We start from the raw sequence: 5,355 nt of genomic DNA on the forward strand, positions 1-5,355 counted from the left end.
GTAATTAATCAAATTAACCATTACAATTTTTCAGTAGTCCTAAAAACTCAAAGTAGACTCATTAGGTTTTTTTTTTTTTGGGTTATCTTACAAAAAGTCAGATATCGCTCCAAAAGAATCATCGGAGTAAAACAGGCTTTACATATTACTTCATTACGAGATTTTTTTACGTTGGCAGTAGCACTGGAGCTATATATTTATAATAAAATAAATGAGATAAGTAGATAAGAGCAATTTTGTTTTAACTTTAAATAGCTCCAAGCAAACACTAACCCACAGTAGCCATAAGCTAAAGTTTCAAGTCGTAATATAAATGCAAATTTCACTTTTCCTGATCTTACCAACAATCCATCCAACTTCGTAAAATGAAAAGGGATTTTAATTTTTTTTCATTCATAATTTGAAGTTTTTGTTTTGTTGCCTTTTACCTTTTTCTTTAACAGGGCTTCATAGAATATGCCCAAATAAGACAGAAGAAAAATATTTTTGAGAGTATTTGAATAGAAACCAAATTATAGTTTTAGAAGTAATTTTATAATATGCGAAGTAAATACGTGAAAAAATTTGTTTCAATTGCAGAAAAAAAGTTTTTAAAAAATATCAATATAATCCAAACAAATAAATCTAATTAAGGTTAGCTTTATTTTTTGAGATTTGGATTTGATCCAAATCCATAATTCTATATGTATCTGAATAATGATTTCAGTCCCAAACCCGAATCCCCATCAATCCCAACATAATATAAAGATCATTCTCAATGAAGTTAAGGCAGCGGATTCACGGCTAATTGGTCATGCCTTCGACTTGAGTGGGAGTCTCCCAAATAAATCCAGTGCAATGACCAAGCAAAACACATCATCCTAATAACACATTGAAAAGTAGATTAAACCAAGCTAAGCTAAATGTAGTATTCCCTAATAACTAGACACAGAAGAAGAAGACCAAACGCAACATTCATTAAAGCATGGCTTCAATTTACAACCATCATGGTTCATCATCAAAGCTAAATCTAGTACTTAGTGGCATATGATGATTCTCATGGAGTGGTGTGGGAAGTAGAGCTGCACAATACATTCTCCTCATCTGTTGAAAATTTAGCACTCAATGTCGAACCCGTTTGGCGTCAGTTTCAGGGACGCTTGCATCAAGCCCATCGCTCCTCCCTGAACCACCAGTTTGTCCAGAAACCTACCAAATCATAAAAGTCAGCAGCTTTTATCTGCTTTCTGATCTTCTCGTGATACAAAAAGTCATTTTAAGGCTCACATTTTCCTGAACTAAGCGAAAAATCTAAATATATTCTAGCTTGCCCTGAACTACAGTATATTTGAATACCAACACAAGAAACTCACAGTTTCATCCGGAACAACTGCATATCTCTCTGATGGTGAGACCCAAGTTCTCCCTGTACAGCCCACCATAATGCAGATTGATTTGAAAAACAGTAAGATGACAAAGGTCAAAATTAATTATTGTAAAAAGTGACGCAATGAACAACGCACCAGATAACGGGTCAGCCTTTGAGGATGATTCTATAAGTTGCCCACAAGACCCATCAACACTCAAGAGCTCAATAATTTTAGGTACATTCCTGCAAATTCCGAAGATGACATTCATAACTCAGGATTAATGACGAGATGCAATATAATCTCCAATGCTTATAGGGCTAAACGTACAAAGAATCATTATTTCACTGCATCAAAATATCCAACCATGTTAACTAAAAGCAAGGATTTCATTAGTAGGAAACGCCAAGATGGTAGCTACACAAGGTCAACGTCGATCATCAAGGATTTCATGACCCTTTATAAGTCTCAACAGATTAAGGGCATCAGTGAACATCAAGGAGCCTCTTCCTAATTGATTTGAAAAATCTAATCATTCAAGTGTGCACAGGATAAAGGAACTTTGTGAACCAATTAATTACACCATCATAAATCAATTGCTTCAAACAGTTCCTTTTAAAACCGAAGCAAGAGGAGCTTGCAAATTGCCTACTATAGACAATTCGATGGTCTCAACAAAATTATTCAGGTACACACGCAATTACCGGTCAACAGTTTCGCCATGTCCAAGTTGTCCATTTGTGCCTCTTCCCCAAGAATATACATTTCGTCTATCAGTAACAGCAACAGTGTGTCTCCATCCGCATGAGATCTGAACTACTTTCTGCCAAGACAAACAAAAATAAAAAGAGAAAAAAAAAATATATGCATCAAGGTTTTTTACACCCATTTTTTATTACTTTGGCGTAGGGCAGGGGGCAGGCGTTGCAGTCTCAAGAAAGTACCTGGTCAGGGGGAAATTCCACTGGTACAGGAGAGCAATGATCAACATTGTCACCCACTCCCACCTGTCCAAACTGCATTTAGAGAAATGCAAAAAGTCAAAAACATCGACAAATGAAATATGTGTCATAGTGTACGAGGGAATACAACACTTGGAACTACTTTCTTAGGAAAGGAGTATCGTTTATATTATGCCATCTCTGCCCTGATAAGTTGCCAATTATTATTAAAGCAACAAGTATACTACAAAATATAGCAAAATAGGAGAAGAATAAAATGTTGTCACCAACCTTATTCCAACCCCAGCCATAAAGTTGTCCACCAGATGTTATCGCCATACTGTGCCTCCAACCACCTGATATCTGAAAGAATTTGGGAAAAAATTTCATAACAGGCAACCAACTATAATCAAAATGCCAAACACCAAAAAATTGCTCCTACAATTGCAGAAGATTCTGTTTGATCAATTTCTCTTTTAAAAGAATAGAGGAATATAATCTGAATTAGTGTGACACCACACAAATGAAGCTGTTATTTACTAGATGAGACTTAGCCGCAGTGTACTCCATTCCAAACAAATCCGGCTTCTAATTGGGACTCAGGGAACAGAGGACCAACTAAAGAGGAGTGAGGAGAACTTAGATGGCTTTTTTTTTCTTTTTTTGATGATAGAGAACTCAGATCTTTCGAACCACTTAAATTTCCATGAAGTAAGAAAATCCCAAAAAGGATAATACGTGGGAACATGGTCTAGGGGCAACCTGAGAAATAAATTTATCTCAAGGCCTGAAGCTTGTGGGGCACGAGGTGGTCCTCAAAATCACCGTGTCCTAGTTGGCCATATTTACTCCACCCATATGTGTACAGTCCTCCAGAAGAAGAAACAGATATTGTGTGCCGCCAACCACAAGCAACGATGACCATCTTGTCACCCTGCAACTTTCAAACAGAAAGACAAGCAATGGGCAATTAGGGACAAAAATAAGTACTGTATAGAGCAATATTTTCCATCTACTAGTATGGAGGCATGCTAAATACTTTTCAAGTCAACCTACAAAACACTGTTAAGAAGCCTTGAAATACGTCATCTTCTGTTTCACATTGCGAGTAAAACGTTATCAGGAATCAAGCACTGGATAAAATCATGTATCATTCAAAATATGGCCACAATCATCATAGTCTAATCTGGAAGGATGAGATGATGTGAGGACATACATGAACAGAAGAAACTTTTTCAGGCAACAAACGATCAAATCTGTCTCCCAATCCCAAGTTTCCATATCGTCCCCAACCCCATCCAAATAGTTCCCCATGTTCAGTGACCGCTACACTATGTTCCGCACCAGCAGCAACCATTTTGATAGGTACTCCCTACAACAATGAAAAATTTCACACTTGTGTGTATAAATATCCACAATTTTCTGCTGAGAAATGAGATAGAAGGTGCAGATATTAAGATCTTTCAAAAATTTTCGCTCAACAAAAGTTTTATTATTGTTGTTGTTTTCCTCGTTATCAGCACTGCTTACAAAATGTGCAACATCCACTAATGCTTTTGCTGGAGGGTAGTTGACAAGTTAGACATAATCCCAATGATTCAACTCCACGATTTTTTAGTGAAAAATTCAATCCAGTGGTTTCTACTCAATAGAGAAAGAAAAAAAGCCGGCTTGAAGGATGGAGAAGATGCTGACATCAAAACTGCTGTTGCCTGCAATAAGTTGTTGAATGCATACTTCTGCTTACTACCAAATAAACGCAAGAATAAAATGATATTAACAAACCTATTTCACCTTGCAATCCCTTTTCTGGATATTGTTTTTCTGAGGATAGCAAACTCATATCTGAGTCAATACAGATAAGAGCCACTTGTTTACGTTTTATAAGCTCAGGTGTGAGACAACACACACAAAACACCATCTACTAAATGGTCATATTGTTTACAGGCTGAATAACTTCCACCTCTATAATTCTATATTGCACCTTTATCATTAACAGTACAAATCAGGTACTAATTTTCTCACTATGCAGCACGAGGCATGCCAACTGCCTAGAACATTATTATTCACGTCTAAGAACCATTCAATATGTTCTGGTAGGGTAAAAAATATGGTTAAAAATGGTTAACTGTGACTATTAAACCATTGAAACCACTCCATGCTAAAAATAAAACAGTCATTAAAAACAGTTCATCACTGATTAAGCTCTTGAAAGGCATAAACATTAATCAAAATAAAGAGGTAATCTTTTATGTTGACTTGGAAAGAGGTGGACGTGAGCAATTTAGTGCCTGTTCGGAGCCACGTTTAAGTGGCTTTTGGCTTTTAATGTGTTTGAGTGTGTTTGGAAGAACTTAAAAATTAAGAGCTTATGCCAAAATCACATACTTAAGCCAAAAGCTAAAAATAAGCTTAGAGAGTTGGAAAAGTGGAGAGAGAAAGACAAAATGTGGGTCCCATTTCTTTTACTCAAACAAACTTACTTTTACTCAATCATAATCCAAACAACCTTTTACCAATCTCACTTTTACAAACTAACTTTTTTAAACTCCAATCCAAACACAATTCACCTTATTCAATTTAACTTTTACCTGATCTTACTTTTCTAAAAGTCATATTAGAAATAACTGCTTTTTTCACCGCCAATCCAAACAGATCCTTAGTGTATTAAGGCTTTAGTGCATGCATCTTCACATTGTATATTGATGCTCACCGACTGAATGTTTTATACACGCACTCTACGCATATAACACTGAAAGCAGTACCTGAAATGTTTGAATTTTTGTGGCACAAGAGAGTCTTCTGCGGTGCCAAGTCCAAGTTGACCATTCTGATTTCGCCCCCAACTTCAACAAGGAGAGTAAAGTCAAGAACCTCCAAATAGGCGAATTATTGTAAAATATGACGACAATTGTAGCAATAGATGAAAACATTTGTCTTTAATAATCAAAAGTTTGGTTGATATGCTCTCAAATCAAATTCAAGAAAAAATGGAGAAGGAATTCTATCTATGGAGGTAAAGAAGACAAATGTTCCATAAAGCGTATTGCTTCACAGGTTCTAATCAT

At 36.1% G+C, this 5,355-nt stretch overlaps 1 pseudogene; it reads right to left on the minus strand.

Moving 5' to 3' along the window:
- Positions 1-776: 776 nt before the first annotated feature.
- On the minus strand, positions 777-5,133 carry LOC114741859 (ultraviolet-B receptor UVR8-like; annotated as a pseudogene).
- Positions 5,134-5,355: the final 222 nt, after the last annotated feature.

The sequence above is a fragment of the Neltuma alba genome, unplaced genomic scaffold, assembly GCF_004799145.2.
Source record: "Neltuma alba isolate B1F8T4 unplaced genomic scaffold, ASM479914v2 tig00003550_pilon, whole genome shotgun sequence".
Taxonomy (NCBI): Eukaryota; Viridiplantae; Streptophyta; class Magnoliopsida; order Fabales; family Fabaceae; genus Neltuma; species Neltuma alba.